The 17,305-nt window shown below is 43.7% G+C and overlaps 1 protein-coding gene across 3 annotated transcripts in view; it reads right to left on the reverse strand.

Annotated features, from left to right (window-relative positions):
• The window catches only part of LOC137385154 (NACHT, LRR and PYD domains-containing protein 3-like), a 48,100-nt gene extending 33,616 nt beyond the window's left edge, over positions 1–14,484 (reverse strand). For 2 of the 3 annotated variants that reach the window (XM_068060098.1, XM_068060095.1), the window contains exon 1: positions 14,415–14,484. The gene's annotated coding sequence lies outside the window, so the exon portion shown is untranslated. Of the gene's footprint in view, positions 1–4,637; positions 4,659–14,414 lie in introns of those variants that run through there. The other variant, XM_068060097.1, reaches the window with a different exon arrangement.
• Positions 14,485–17,305: the final 2,821 nt, after the last annotated feature.

The raw sequence follows: 17,305 nt of genomic DNA on the forward strand, positions 1-17,305 counted from the left end.
ACTCTCGAGATACAATAGATGTGATTGGGGAATTGGAGTTTGAGGATTTATCAGGATCACTCTCGAGATACAATAGATGTGATTGGGGAATTGGAGTTTGAGGATTTATCGGGATCACTCTTGAGATACAATAGATGTGATTGGGGAATTGGAGTTTGAGGATTTATCAGAATCACTCTCGAGATACAATAGATGTGATTGGGGAATTGGAGTTTGAGGATTTATCAGAATCACTCTCGAGATACAATAGATGTGATTGGGGAATTGGAGTTTGAGGATTTATCGGGATCACTCTCGAGATACAATAGATGTGATTGGGGAATTGGAGATTGAGGATTTATCGGGATCACTCTCGAGATACAACAGATGTGATTGGGGAATTGGAGTTTGAGGATTTATCGGGATCACTCTTGAGATACAATAGATGTGATTGGGGAATTGGAGATTGAGGATTTATCAGGATCACTCTCGAGATACAATAGATGTGATGGGGGAATTGGAGTTTGAGGATTTATCAGGATCACTCTCGAGATACAATAGATGTGATTGGGGAATTGGAGTTTGAGGATTTATCGGGATCACTCTCGAGATACAATAGATGTGATTGGGGAATTGGAGTTTGAGGATTTATCAGGATCACTCTCGAGATACAATAGATGTGATTGGGGAATTGGAGTTTGAAGATTCAATAGTGTAATAAATTATTGATGAAGATAGAATCCTTTCAATCTTTGGATGTTTATATAAATGGGGTCAGTATAGATCAATAAGTTACTGACCAATTTCATCTAAAGAAACCTTCTTTACTGATCCATGATGAAGTATTTGGAGATAAATTCCGGGGCATTTCATTTACATAAACAGATATTTAACTGAAGCCGTGCACAATTGGTGGCCGAGGTGGAGCATGCTCACTGCCACTACTGAGTCAGATCTCTGCATCAATTAATGACCCTCAGTTAGTCCGCTCCTCCTATTGCCTACAATCAGATTGACAGCTCTTCCAATCAATCCGAAAACACGGAGCCCATAGCCCCGCTCACACCTTCGACCAGCACTGCGTTATGTTGCTTTTATTTTATTCTTTCATGGGATGTGGTCATCGCGGTCATGGCCAACATTTATTTCACATCCCTAATTGCTCGAGAAGGTGGTGGTGAGCTGCCTTCATAAACCACTGAAGTCCATGCGGTGTAAGTACACCCACAGTGCTGTGAGGCAGGGAGTTCCAGGATGTTGACCCAGCGACAGTGAATAAATGGCAATAGAGTTCCAGGTCACTATGGTGTGTGACTTGGAGGGACGCTTGCAGATGGTGGTGTTCTCATGCATCTGCTGCCCTTGGCCTTGTAGGTGGTAGAGGTAATGGGTCTGGAAGGTACTGTCAAAGGAGCCTTGGCAAGTTGCTCCACTGCATCTTGTAGATGGTACACACTGCCTCTATTGTGTGCCAATGGTGGAGGGAGTGAATGCTTAAGGTGTTGGATGGGGTGCTGATGAATCAGGTTGCTTTGTCCTGTATGGTGTCGAGCTTCTTGGGTGTTGTTGGGAGCTGCACTCAGCTTAGATTAACACCGGTCATAGACAAAATGTTTGAAACTACTATTAAAAATTTTATAGCAGGGCATTTAGAAACATTCAAGGTAATCAGGCAGAGTCAACATGGTTTTGTGAAAGGGAAATCATATTTAACCAATTTATTGGAGTTCTTTGAAGAAGTAACATGTGCTGTGGATAAAGGGGAACCGGTGGATGTATTGTACTTAAATTTCCAGAAGGCATTTAATAAGATGCCACATCAAAGGTTATTGTGGAAAATGAAAGCTCACAGTGTAGGGGGGTAATGACATGTTAAGGTTATTATTGGCATTGAAAGAAGATTGGCTTGCTAACAGGAAACAGAGAATAGGCATAAATTGGTCATTTGTAATGAGTGGTGTGCCATAGGATCAGTGCTGGGGCCTCCACTTTTGCAATTTATATAAATGACTTGGATGAAGGGACTGAAGGTATGGTTATCAAGTTTGCTGATGACATAAAGATAGGTAGGAAAATAAGTTGTGAAGAGAACATAAGGAGGCGACAAAGGGATATAGATAGGTTATGTGACTGGCTAAAGATCTGATAAATGGAGTATAATGTGGAAAAATGTGAAATTGTCCATTTTGGCAGGATGAATTGTAAAAAAAAGCATATTATCTAGATGGTGAGAGATTGCAGAACTCTGAGATGCAGAGGGATCTGGGTGTCCGAGTGCATGAGTTTAGTACGCAGGTACAGCATGTAATTAGGAAAGCGAATGGAATGTTATCATTTATTGCGAGGGGAATTGAATACAAAAGTAGGGAGGTTATGCTTCAGTTATACAGGATATTGTGGAGACCATATCTGGAGTACTGTGTACAGTATTGGTCTGCTTATTTAAGGAAGGATGGAAATGCAGTGGAAGCATTTCACAGAAGATTTACTGGACTAATACCTGGAATGGGTGGGTTGTCCTATGAGGAAAGGTTGGACAGGCTGGACTGGAGTTTAGAAGAGTAAAGGGTGACTTAATTGAAATATATAAGATTCTGACAGTGTGGATGTAGGAGGAAGTTTCCTCTTATGGAAGAATCTGGAACTAAGGGCTACTGTTTAGACATAAGAGGTCGCCCATTTAAGACAGAGATGAGGAGAGGGTTGTGAATCTTTGGAATTCTCTTCCCCAAAAGGTAGTGAAAGCTGTGTCTTTGAATATTTTTAAGACAGAGGTAGATAGATTCTTGCTCAGCAAGGAAGTGAAAGGTTATCGGGGGTAGACAGGAATGTGGAGTTGAGGTTACAATCAGATCAGCAATGAGCTTATTGAAGGGCAGGGCAGGTTAGAAGGGCCGAGTGACCTACTCCTGCTCTTATTTCATATGTTTATCCCGGTGGGGGATGCAGCAATGGTAATGTCATTAAATGCCAAGGGGAGATGGTTAGTTTCTCTCTTCCTGGAGATGCTCTTTGCCTGGCACTTGTGTGGCGTCAATGTTACTTGCCACTAGAGCATGGCTACCCGACCCAAACCAGACAGGACCTGATGACGTGTCGGGGTCGGGTTGGGTCGTTCTTTCGGGTCTGGCATTTGGGCTTGGGTCAGGTCGCACCAGGTCGGACACACACTAACACTATCAGAGCCTTGCGTAACAATTGTTTGTGAAACACTAGAAACCGCAGATCTTTTGAAGTGTGCTTCCTACTCTGCTTGGTATTTCAACTTACTGTGTACTAATCAATAAACGGTTCTTACCTACACTGTAGCAGAACTCAGCCCCAGGCTCATAATTATCCGGTTCGCCCTTTCTTGCCTTTTCCTGATTCTAGGGGTGTTTAAAGTCTTTGCCGTTTTAATCATAATGAAATATTTACAATGTAATCAGTTGCTGCACTGTTATGTAATAAGATGTTTTTAATGAGTTCTATTTTTCATTGACACAAATTTAAATTTTTTGTGTTTAGTTTATCTCTTGGTTTCCCTTCGTGCTTTGTATTCTTGGTGACAAAAGCAGTTTAACAGCTTCAATCTGCATTAATAGGAACTTGGCCCTTTTCTTTAATTGCACAGTTTTCAAATGAATCGACTGCATCTCGTTAGGTGTTGGAAAGACTTCTCGTGCCTGCCTCAAAACATATTGTATTGAATAAAGAAAATAAAGGAGGCTTGTGAAGTAAATTAAGAGATTTATAGGGGAAAGACAACGAATTAGGCTTTGAATTTGGAATATATTTAATGAATTGTCAGACCTGATAAATCACTGTTTTTAGTTTAATATGGCCTCAGTGGTTATGGATAATTTATGAAATTAAGAGGCATTTTTCATATACAAATCTGGGCATTGGTACTTAACAGTTGATATATAATTTTGAATATATTTTAATTCCTTTATTCATGTGACGAAGCGGTCGTAAATCAGTTAATATTTTTGTTTGCAAAATCTGACCTACTGGATTAAAATATTGAATCAAGGAGATACATTTCAAAGATTACTGGACTAGTAATCCAGAGACCTGGACTCAATCCAGTGACGGCAGGACGTCAAGGCAGGAAACACTCCGCACTGCTCTGCAGTGAATGATTCCATCGAAAGTAGAGTACCACCTCTTTAATATAGGAATGTATATTTTATAATTAATCACTCAGGACCTTCCTGGTCTCTGCATCTCAGCTGCTCACTGGATAAACCTGCAGCAAGTATTTCAACCTGTAAAGCAGGAGTCTAGGTCATGTATAATGATATTTTCTGAGCCTTCGGGCAATGCTATGTTTATTTTAAGCAATACAGATACTGGTACAGTGTGGGACAACCTGTCTGGACACAACTCCATGGGTTTCTGTTTAACTAGTGACCAAACAATCACTAACTTCTATGGTAACAATCTTCAGCTCACTACCTCCAGTACATGGCTCCAGTATTAATGTACTTTTTAAACAACCTTTCAAGTCCATTTACAGTTTTTGTTGCTTATCTGGACAAGCTTAAAAAGTAAAAAACAGAAGCTGGGTTTACTGAACATTCCGGTGGTCGGGTCGGGCATGGGAAAGAATGAAAGGACTCGGGCCGGGTCGGGTTTCATTTGCAGACCCGAGCAGGCCTTCACTTTCCACTTACCAGCCCAAGCCTGAATGTTGTCCAGGTCTTTCTGCCCCGGAGAGAGATGCGACTGCTTACAGAACATCGGCGCAGGTTCAACCATGATCGCCCATAGTACAACTCGAGGGTCATAGTACTGAGACGTTAACTCTGTTTCACTCTCCATAGATGCTGCAGGACCTGCTGAGTCTTTCCAACATTTTCTGATTATTATTTTGTTTAAATAATCGCTAGCAAAGCAGCCAGGCTCAAACACAGTCTGGCTTCCTCGAACACCCGGGATTTCCTGCACACACGCACTGTTCCTCCCTGCTGGTAATCCAGGCATTTCCAGTGACATAAACAAAAACAGAAAATGTTGGAAATTCTCAGCAGGTCAGACAGCATCTGTGGAGAGAACAGCAGAATGAGTATTTCAGGTCAATGATCTTTCATCAGAATCCAATTCACAGGAAGTATTAATAAACTAAATCTCACAAAGTCTTGGTAAAATATGTAGGTGGTAAGGAGCATCCACGGGCAGGACAGGTAGAGAGGAGGAAAGATTTAGGGAGGTAATTCCAGAGTTTAGGACCGAGGCAGCTGAAGACACTGCCCCAATGGTGAAAATCTGGAATGTAACATAATTTGAGGCATGCAGGCATCTCAGAGGATTGTGGGGTTGGAGGAGATTACAGAGATAGAGAGGGATGAGACCAGGGAGGGATCTGAATGATAAAGATAAATTTTAAATCAGAGCTTTGCTGGACAGGGAGACAATGTCGGTCAGTGAGCGCAGGGTTGATTGGTGAACGGGACAAGCTGTGCATTAAAATACAGACAGCAGAGTTTTGGATGAGCTGAAGATTATGGAGGGTCAAGCTGGGATTCTGACCAGGAGACCACTGAAATACTTGAGTCGAGAGGTAACAACGATAAGGATAAATGTTTCAGCAGCTGATCAGCAAAAGCAGGAGTAGAGGTCGCCGATGTTAAGGAGGTGAAAATAAGCTGTCATGGTGATGCAGAGTATGTGTGGTCAGAAACTCAATTCAGGGTCAAAATGGACACCGAGGTTGGAAACAGTTCGACTCGGCCTCAGACAGTTGTCGGGGAGAGGGATGTTGCCAGTGGTTAGAGAACAGAATTTACATCATGGCCGAAGACAATGGTTTAGGTCTCCCCAATATTTATTTAATTCAAGTAAATTTATGCTCATCAAATACTGGATGTCGGACAAGCCATGTGAAAAATCTGTGGCTGGAATGAGAAGAGTCCTTCATTGCTAAAGGGATTGAGTTTAAAAGCAGAGAGGTTATGTTGCAGCTGTATAAGGTACTGCTGAGGCCGCACCTGGAGTACTGTGTGCAGTTTTGGTCTCCTTACTTGAGAAAGGATGTACTGGCACTGGAGGGGGTGCAGAGGAGGTTCACTCGGTTGATTCCGGAGTTGAGGGGGTTGGCTTATGAGGAGAGACTGAGTAGATTGGGATTATATTCATTGGCGTTCAGAAGAATGAGGGGGGATCTTATAGAAACATATAAAATTATGAAGGGAATAGATAAGATACAAGTAGAGAGGATGTTTCCACTGACAGGTGAAGCTAGGACAAGAGGGCACAGCCTCAAGATTAGAGGGAGCAGATTTAGGACTGAATTGAGAAGGAACTTCTTCACCCAGAGGGTTGTTAATCTATGGAATTCCTTGCCCAGTGAAGTAGTTGACGCTTCTTCAGTAAACGTTTTTAAAGCTAAGGTAGATATCTTTGTGAACAATAAAGGAATTAAGGGATACGGTGAGAGCGCGGGTAAGTGGATCTGAGTCCACGAAAAGATCAGCCATGATCTTATTGAATGGTGGAGCAGGTTCAAAGGGCCGGACGGCCTACTCCTGCTCCTAGTTCTTATGTTCTAAGAGAAACCTTTGACAGTGAGTGAAGATGATTATCTGGCGACTATTGTTCCGAGAGCATTGGAATCAGGAGAGGATAATCCCACCCAGTTAGACAACAGAGGAGAGGTGTTGCTGGAGGATGGTGAGTTCACCATGTCAAAATCTGCAGACTGGTCATGAAGGAACTTCAAACAAACACAGTCACATAGGATATCATTTGTAACTTTAATAAGGGCCTGCATCAGTGCTGTGGTTTGGGCAGAAACCTGATTGGCAGTCACTCAAACATGGCATTCATGGAAAGATAGGCATGCATTGTGGATGTGACAACACATTCATGAGCTTGACAGGAAAGAGAGTTTGGAGATAAGATGGTAGTTTATAACGACAGAGGGATCAAGGGTGTTTCTGTTGAGGAGAGGGTAATGACAAGAGAAACAGAGGAGGACAGTTCCTGAAGGGAGGAAGCCATTAGCAATATCAACTGTAATCATGGAGGAGGGGAGTGGGGCAGCACAGTGGTGCAGTGGTTAACACCTCAGCCTCACAGCTCCAGCGACCAGAGTTCAATTCTGGGTACTGCCTGTGTGGAGTTTGCAAGTTCTCCCTGTGTCTGCGTGGGTTTTCTCCGGGTACTCCAGTTTCCTCCCACCACCAAAAGACTTGCAGGTTGATAGGTAAATTGGCCATTATAAATTGCCCCCAGTATAGGGAGGTGGTCGGGAAATATAGGGACAGGTGAGGATGTGGTAGGAATATGGGATTATTGTAGGATTAGTATAAATGGGTGGTTGATGGTCGGCACAGACTCGGTGTGCCGAAGGGCCTGTTTCAGTGCTGTATCTCTAAACTAAACTATAAGCTAAACTAACATGGGGACGAGGAAGGGAAGGAGGTGGTTATTTAAATATAATGGTGGAAGTATTTAAGTAATTACAGAAGTAGACCCATCTGAATCCCAGATGGAAAATATTTGGGGAAAACTGCATAAAAATTGATGTGTCCATTTCTCTACAGTAAAGCACAATGATTGTTCTCAGCATATTGCTGGTCTGGTCACTATCCTGATTCCAGCCCCAGAGTCACCGGGTAAGTCAGTGTTGTGGGTTCTGCAGGTAATGAACACACCCTGGGTAAAGATCAGTTGTACAAGGCAATCATAAACACAACCTTCAGCCTGATCAGTTCAATCCTCCCCCGCCCTATTCTCTGGCACAGGGCTGAATCTGAATCGCACATCATCTCATTCAGATTGGATTGTCCTGATCCTTTAACCAGTCATTAAAATTACTTGCATATACAATCACTAAACTGCCCCCAAACTGTTCCGAAGACCCCACACTGAAACCATGTTCGGTAGCTGGAATCAAATCTTTATCCTGAATTTGGTTTCATTGTTCACCATAAATCCTCTATTATCAAACTATAAACGGGCAGAGTCCGCAAGGGACGAAGATTGTGGTTAGTTTATTGGGATCAAACTTCATAGAGAAGGGCAAAGTGAACAATCTGATTTAACATGGCATTTATTTGGAATTACCTTTCCTTTAGATCATGAGCTGTTTCTTGGAGCTGATTCTAATTTACCAATAATGCGATATAGAATCCTAGCTGTATTAAGCTCAGTATCAGGCATTTTACAAAGTTCTTCCGTCGCCTCTGCCTCCAGGCTCACTTCTTTGACCAGGAGTCCTCCCCCCGACCAGCAGACCCATTCACCTGCCTCCAGCATTCTCCCTCTACTTGGACCCCTCCCCCTGGCCTCTTACTCGCTCTTGATCGCTTCATTGAAAACTGTCGGCGAGACATTGGTCATCTCAATTTCTCTGCCCCCCTCACTCACTCACTCTAACCTGTCCCCCTCTGAGCTTGAGGCACTCCGTTCTCTCAGGTCTAACCCCGACATAGTCATAAAACCTGGAGGTGGTGCTGTTGTCGTATGGCGTACCGACCTCTACCTTGCAGAAGCTCAATGCCAACTCACGGACACTTCTTCCTACCTCCCTCTGGACCATGACCCCACCACCGAACATCAAGCCACCGTCCAAAGGACTGTCACTGACCTCATCTCCTCTGGAGATCTTCCCTCTGCAGCTTCCAACCTCATAGTCCCACAACCCTGGACAGCCCACTTCTACCTCCTTCCCAAAATCCACAAATGGGACTGTCCCGGCAGACTCATTGTGTCAGCCTGCTCCTGCCCCACTGAACTTATTTCTTCCTATCTAGACTCTATCTTTTCTCCGCTGGTCCAGTCTCTTCCCACCTACATCCGTGACTCTTCTGACGCTCGACGTCATTTTGACAATTTCCAGTTTCCTGGTCCCAACCGCCTCCTCTTCACGATGGACGTCCAATCTCTCTACACCTCCATCCCCCACCAGGATGGTTTGAGGGCTCTCCGCTTCTTCCTGGAACAGAGGCCCAACCAGTCCCCATCCACCACCACCCTCCTCCGCCTGGCTGAACTTATTCTCACATTGAACAACTTCTCCTTCAACTCCACACACTTCCTGCAAGTAAAAGGTGTCGCTATGGGTACCCACATGGGTCCTAGTTATGCCTGTCTTTTTGTGGGATATGTCGAGCATTCTTTGTTCCAGTCCTACTCAGGCCCCCTCCCCCAACTCTTTGTCCGGTACATTGATGACTGTATTGGTGCCGTTTCCTGCTCCCGCCCCGAACTAGAAAACTTTATCAACTTTGCTTCCAATTTCCACCCTTCTCTCACCTTTACATGGTCCATCTCTGACACTTCCCTTCCCTTCCTCGACTTCTCTGTCTCCATCTCTGGGGATAGGTTGTCTACTAATATCCATTATAAGCCCACCGACTCCCACAGCTACCTCGACTACACTTCTTCACACCCTACCTCCTGTAAGGACTCCATTCCATTCTCCCAGTTTCTCGGTGTCCGACGCATCTGCTCTGATGATGCTACCTTCCATGACGGTGCTTCTGATTTGACCTCCTTTTACCTCAACCGAGGATTTCCCCCCACTGTGGTTGACAGGGCCCTCAACCGTATCCGGCCCATTCCCCGCACCTCTACCCTCACCACTTCCCCTCCCTCCCAGAACCGTGACAGGGTTCCCCTTGTCCTCACTTATCACTCCATCAGCCACCATATCCAAAGGAACATCCTCCGCCATTTCCGCCACCTCCAGCGTGATGCCACTACCAGTTGCATCTTCCCCTCCCTTCCCCTGTCAGCATTCCGAAGGGATCATTCCCTCCGCGACACCCTGGTCCACTCCTCCATTAACCCCACCACCTCGTCTCCATCCCATGGCACCTTCCCCTTCAATCGCAGGAGGTGCAATACCTGCCTATTTATCTCCTCTCTCCTCACTATCCCAGGCCCCAAATACTCCTTTCAGGTGAAGCAGCGATTTACTTGTACTTCTTTCAATGTAGTATACTGCATTCGCTGCTCACAGTGTGGTCTCCTCTACATTGGGGAAACCAAGCGCAGACTGGGTGACCGCTTTGCGGAACATCTCCGCTCAGTCCGCAAGCAGGACCCTGAGCTTCCGGTTGCTTGTCATTTCAACACTCCGCCCTGCTCTCATGCTCACACCTCTGTCCTGGGATTGCTGCAGTGTTCCAGTGAACATCAACGCAAGCTCGAGGAACAGCATCTCATCTACCGATTAGGCGCACTACAGCCTGCCGGACTGAACATTGAGTTCAATAATTTCAGAGCATGACAGCCCCCCATTTTACTTTCATTTTTAGTTATTTTTCTTCTTTTTTTTTACTTTTTTACAATCTTTTTTTTTGCATTTATTTCATTTCATCTTAGTTTGTTCAGTTTGCTTACCCACTGTTTTTTTCAGGTTTACACTTGCTGCTGTTCAATATTCAGTGTACTAACAACTAATCTGCACGAATGCTTTGTCTTTCAACACACCATTAACATATTGTTTGCCTTTGCTCCGTGACCTTTTGGTCAGCTATGTGGCCTGGTCCAATCAAGACCTCCTTTGTTATCTCTTGCCCCACCCCCACCTCACTTGCTTATAACCTGTGACTTTTCTAATATTTGTCAATTCCGAAGAAGGGTCACTGACCCGAAACGTTAACTCTGCTTCTCTTTCCACAGGTGCTGCCAGACCTGCTGAGTGAATCCAGCATTTCTTGTTTTTATTTCAGATTTCCAGCATCCGCAGTATTTTGCTTTTATCCTTTGTATCATTGGCTGGCTAGTATTGCAAATTTACCTTTTCATTTCATTAAAGTAAAGATTTGGCAGTAGATTCAATAAATTGTGAGACTGAAAAACTGAAATGTTCATGAATTTCAGAATTATAATTTCCATTTAGTATTGCTGAAAATAGAGACATGTTGTTGAAGCTTTTCATCTTTTACTCATCAGGACAACAGGTTCAAAATCCTGGAACTCCCTTCCTAACAGCACTGTGGGTGTACCTACCCCAAATGGACTGTAGCGGTTCAAGAAGGCAGCTCATCACCACCTTCTCAAGGGCAATTAGGGATGTGCAATAAATGCTGGCCTGACCAGTGACGTCTACATCCCATGAATGAATAAAAAAAAATTCAAAATAATACCAATGCAAGGGAAAGAAGTAACTTTACACTGTCTGGCAAGACAGTGCTGATTGATTGGTAGAGGTGTTGCCACGGAGAATGCAGCAGTTTATGGTGACTGACAGTTAACTGATAAGCTTTGATTGAAATTTAAACCAGGCAGCTTGACTCTGATTGGTCAATACATTGCCCTGATGGATGAACCAGTGAATGGCTGTCGCTTATTTTGTTTAGCTGAAACAGGATCAATGTGTGTATGTCTGTAAAGAATAGGCCCCTGTGCATTGATATGCGTTTTTATCCAGTGCATGCAAATGTGCCACACTGCAAATCCGACTTCCAATCTTAAGTTCGTTGTCAGCATAATTCTTAGCACACTGAGCATTATTTAGCAAATGGTGTCTAATCACGGAATCACATCTAATGTGAGACACTTTGTTTTGAGTTTTGAATGCACGGGCTGGTTGGGTATGGCCTGTACCTTGCCCATTGTGAACAGTGGAAGGGACATGTTGTTTGATAAGATCTGCCAGTCTTTGCAACGTAAGACCTATATACCTAGCATCACACTGGCATTGAATTTCATATATCACATTACTCATTTGTGAGATAGGCAGGTGAAGATAGATGTTTCACATTGCTACTCTGCAGTAGTAACACGTGTGGTGTTCACCACTAACAGGATGCTGCCATCAAACCGAAAAGACATCCTGTTTCTCCTGATTTTACCTTCCCGCCTCACCTACAATAATCTTAATTCCCTTCATTTCATCTTGCATGGTTGCTGATTCTGCTCCTGTATCCGTTTGCTCCCCAGCTCTTTATTTGATTCCCTTTCCAAGTCGGATCACTATCCCTGCTCCCCTCTCCATCCTGCTGAAAGTTGGATTTCCCATCCATTGCAAAGGATTCATCAAAGTTATTCAAAGTCTCTGCCAAATGTAGTTACTGGTTGGGAAAATGATACCTACAATACTGGGCGAGCAATTGGTTAATATTCCTCTTCAATATTACTTTAATTTTTGCTTACACATCTTTTTTTACTTATCACTCGACTCCTCCGTTTGGATCTATCTTCTCTGTCCTCCCGCCCTGTACAACATGGTCCTAATAATATTAAATGGCATTGAAATTACTAATCTTTTAACCATTGTAACAGTGACTGCAAGTCTCCCAGTTCTTTCTGTTTGTTGTTCCGAAGGGAAATCGGGTTCCTTTGCCTGAATAATTTCTGTATCATCAATGCAATTTTAATGTTCACCATGAAACCTGCTGCTGTTTATAAGCTTTCCCACATAAACTGTCGTCTTACAGCCCAGTTCTTCAATTCCTTCAAGCCAAGGAACTAACCCTGATTCTGTGGATCCATGAACATGCTTATCCTGAAATAAATGGAGCAACAGCCCGTGAGTTTAAAAGAGAAGTGCAAACTGCCAAGTAAGTAATCCTCTTTTAACTCTTTGAGAGATTGTCACCCTCACAGAGTCACTGTCCCGCCAATTCAGTTCACTGCACTTGATATTAAGATGACGCTGAAATGGTGGAACACAGTGAATACTCTGGGTTGTGAATACATTCCACCAGTAGCAGCTGAAGAGCTGAACATCATAACAAGCTGTCCGAGCAAAGCAATTCCAAAGCATCTGACACTGACATATTGGACAATATAAAACATTAACCGGCTGTATCTTATCCACAAAGTCTAAACATATCACCCTATCAGCCATCTCACAATGATCAGCAAAGTGATAGATGAACTCATCAATAGTGCCTTTAAATGTCAGTATTGACCCAACAATAAACTGGTTGCGGGTGTTCAGTTCATATTGCACCTGAAATCTTCAGACTTATTCACAAATGCAAGAGTTAAATTCCAGAGAAATGGTGATTGCAATTCCCCCTTAACAAGGCAGCATTTGACTCACTTTGGGAATGAAGAACCCGAACATCCTGAACTCTATATGGATTAAAGAGTGCCCCCACCTGCAATCCCGTAACCACCCACCTCTCCACTCCCACTACCCCATACCCCCTCCCCCAAACTCAGGGCTGGAAACTTTGAATTTCGGTGATAGGGGTTATGTTGAAGAATCCTGGACTCTAACTTTATCGTCATTACCATTTCATACAGTAGAAATCAATGCAGGAGTTCCTCAGGGTAGTGTCCTGGGCCCAACCATCTTCAGCTGCTTCATCAATGACCTTCCTTCAATCATAAGGTCAGAAGTGGGGATGTTCGCTGATGATTGCACAATGTTCAGCACCATTCGTGACTCCTCAGATACTGAAACAGTCTGTGTAGAAATGCAGCAAGACTTGGACAATATCCAGGCTTGGGCTGATAAGTGGCAAGTAACATTCGCGCCACACAAGTGCCAGGCAATGACCATCTCCAACAAGAGAGAATCTAACCATCTCCCCTTGACATTCAACAGCATTACCATCGCTGAAACCCCCACTATCAACATCCTAGGGGCTACCATTGACCAGAAACTGAACTGGAGTAGCCATATAAATACCATGGGTACAAGAGCAGGTCAGAGACTAGGAATCCTGAGACGAGTAACTCACCTCCTGACTCCCCAAAGCCTGTCCACCATCAACAAGGCACAGGTCAGGAGTGTGATGGAATACTCTCCACTTGCCTGGATGGGTGCAGCTCCAACAACACTCAAGAAGCTCGACACCATCCAGGACAAAGCAGCCCGCTTGATTGGCACCCCATCTTCAAACATTCACTCCCTCCACCACCGACGCACAGTGGCAGCAGTGTGTACCATCTACAAGATGCACTGCAGCAATGCACCAAGGCTCCTTAGACAGCACCTTCCAAACCCGTGAACTCGACCAACTAGAAGGACAAGGGCAGCACGTACATGGGAACACCACCACCTACAAGTTCCCCTCCAAGTCACACACCATCCTGACTTGGAACTATATCGGCGTTCCTTCACTGTCGCTGGGTCAAAATCCTGGAACTTACTTCCTAACAGCACTGTGGGTGTACCTACCCCAAATGGACTGCAGCGGTTCAAGAAGGCAGCTCACCACCACCTTCTCAAGGGCAATTAGGGATGGGCAATAAATGCTGGCCTGGCCAGCGACGTCCACATCCCGTGAATGAATTAAAATGAAATACATTTAAACGTTATTTACAACAGTACAATGTTAGCTGGCGAGATTATATTTTGAAGTTTTTTTTATTAAACAGTGCTGCTTCCAGTAAGTTAATTTCTGAATAAAACAATTCTTTCTAACTCGATCTATTATGGATATTACAACTAATCAATAACTTTGATCAACTATGCAGAGAAAAGACGACGAGTCCATTCGGGTACATATAATTGTGTTCAGTAAATTCAGGGTCCTTACCTTGTGCTGTGTCTCTTGATTGCAGTTCCAGACTGTCTGGTGGGTTTGAGTTGTGTGTTCTGCATGCACCCTGGTTAGAGATTAATTCCACATTTCAGTCATAAAGATGACCTTCAGACTTTTCATTACAATACAACATGCCCTGTTGTTTGGAGCAAGGAGAATCTGAATGCCACACGGTCTCATTCAAATTCGAACTGAATCACTGATCTTTTATCTCATGTCATGGATTCTGTGTATGGTAACAATGTCTAAATACCACCTCATCTGTGAGTGTGGTGGGAGAAGATTCGATCAAGGTTTTCACAAGGGAATTAGATTGTTACCTGAACAGGAAGAATGTGCAGGGTTACAGGGAGATGACACGGGGGTGATATTAGGTGAATTGTTCATTCAGCGAGCTGGTGGCGACATGTTGGGCCGAATGGCCTCCTTCAGCGCTGTAACGATTCCGTGGTTCAGAAGACCCCACAGAAATAGGGTGTTTCCGATTTCATTGTTCACCACAAAGCCTGCTTATTATCGGACTATAAAAAGACACAGATAGCAAGGAATAAAGGTCACGATTCTTAGAACCAAACACCAGAATAAAATGCACAGCCAACCAATCATTGTAATTTATTAACAAAAGATCAATGATTATAAAATTCAGCAGACAGTCTTCAGTTCATTGATCAACCTTGATCAGAATGTTCACCCCCATGAGTATTATACTCCAAGTCTCACTTACTGGAACTGAATCAGCAAATGTGTGTCATAAATAAGTGAAACAACTGTAACATTGACTAATTCCCTATTATTGGTCTGACTGTAAATTTATACTTTAATTTCATTTTTAAAAATTCTGACATGATTCAATTCATTGCGTTTCAAGGAATTTGAAAATTAATTTCTTGCTTAAAATTATATTTCTCCTGACTCCCCCATGTCTAATTCCCTTTCCTCTGTCTCCGTGTTACTCCTTGCAGGTTTGTCTACCTATTATGGTCCTAACTTCTGAAGTTTTCATTCCTCCCTCACCTCCTACAATCCTAATTCTCCCATAGAACCAGAGAAAAGTTAAGGCACAGAGAAAGTCCATTAAGCCCATCGTGTCTGCACTGGCTGAAAAAAATCTAGTTTCCCAATCTAATTCCACCTTCCAGCACCTGCTCCGTAGTCTTGCTGGTTGCAGCACTTCATGTGTAGGTCCAGGTACCTTTCAAATGAGTTGGGAGTTTCTGCCTCCACCACTGATCAGGGCAGTGAATTCCAGATACCCACCCCCCTCTGGGTGAAAATGTTTATCATCAAGTCAACTCTAATCCTTCGACCAATCATCTGAAATCTGTGCCCCCTGGTAATTGACGTCTCCGCTAGGAGAAGCAGCTCCTTCGTGATAACTCTGTCTAGGCCCCTCATAATTTTGTACACTTCAATTAAGTCATCCCTCAGCCTCCTCTGTTCTGAGGAAAACAACCCTCCCTATCCAATCTTTCCTGTTAGCTGCAACTTTCAAGCCCGGGCAACATTCTTGTAAATATCCTCTGTATTCTCTCTCGAGCAATTATGTCCTTTCTGTAATGTAGTGACCAGAACTGTACACAATACTCCAACTGTGGCCTAACCAGTGTTTTATACAGTTCCAGCATTACATCCCTGCTTTTGTATTCTATACCTCGGCCAATAAAGGAAAGCATTTCATATGCCTTCTTCACCAATCTATCTCCCTGTCCTTCCACCTTCAGGGGCCTGCAGACATGCACTCCAAGGTCTCTCACTTCTTCTACCTCTCACGATATCCTCCTGTTTATTGTGTATTTTCTTGCTTTGTTTGTCTTCCCCAAATGCATTACCTCACACTTCTCCAGATTGAATTCCATTTGCCACCTTTCCGCCCACTCAACCAAACCATTGATATCATTCTGGAGTCTACAGCTATCCTCTTCACTATCAATTACATGATCAATTTTTGTGTCACCTGTGAATTTCCCAATCATGCCTCCCACATATCAGTCCAAATCATTAATATATACCAGAAACAGCAAGGGGCCAACACTGACCCTTGTGGAACGCCACTGGAAACTGCCTTCCATTCCAAAAACATCCATCGACCATTACCCTTTGTGTCCTGTCACTGAGCCAATTTCAGAAACGATTCTCAGTGTCACATTGTAATGGTTGACCTGGATAAAGTTCCACACGCCTGTTCACTGCCTTTGTGCCAAGTTCCACTGGCTCCCAGTCCACCAGTAAATTGGTTTGAAGATTTTTGCCTGCATATTACAAACCCTTCTTGCCTGATTCCCTCCCTCTTTCATTAATCCCTTCCAGTCATACATCACTGTACATACTCTCCGCTCTTCCGGATGTTCCTGTGGAACAAAATTATTCCTCATTCACCACAATCTCTGCTCCAAACTCAGCAAATATTAGTCAAGAAACTATAGCTGGGACATCTGGAGCTCTTTGGAGCATAGGGACAACAGTAGAGTCATAGAATCATCGAGTTATCCAGCACAGAAACAGGCCCTTCGGCCCATCGTAACCGTGCAACCATGAAGCCTATCTATTCTAATCCCATTTTCCAGCACTTGGCCCATAGCGTTATATGCCATGACATTTCAAGTGCTCATCTAAATACTTCTTAAATGTTGTGAGGGTTCCTGCCTCTACCACCTCTTCAGGCAATGTGTTCCACATTCCAACCACACTCTGGGTGAATTTTTTTCCCTCAAATCCCCTCTAAACCTCCTGCCCCTGACCTTAAATCTACACTCCCTGGTTATTGACCTCTCCGGTAAGGGAAAAAGTTTCTTCCTATTTAACCTATCAATGCCCCTCATAATTTCGTATACCTCCATAAGGTCCCCCCTCAGCGTTCTATGCTCTAAGGAAAATAACCCTCGCCG

This window comes from Heterodontus francisci, chromosome 28 (genome assembly GCF_036365525.1).
Source record: "Heterodontus francisci isolate sHetFra1 chromosome 28, sHetFra1.hap1, whole genome shotgun sequence".
Classification (NCBI taxonomy): domain Eukaryota; kingdom Metazoa; phylum Chordata; class Chondrichthyes; order Heterodontiformes; family Heterodontidae; genus Heterodontus; species Heterodontus francisci.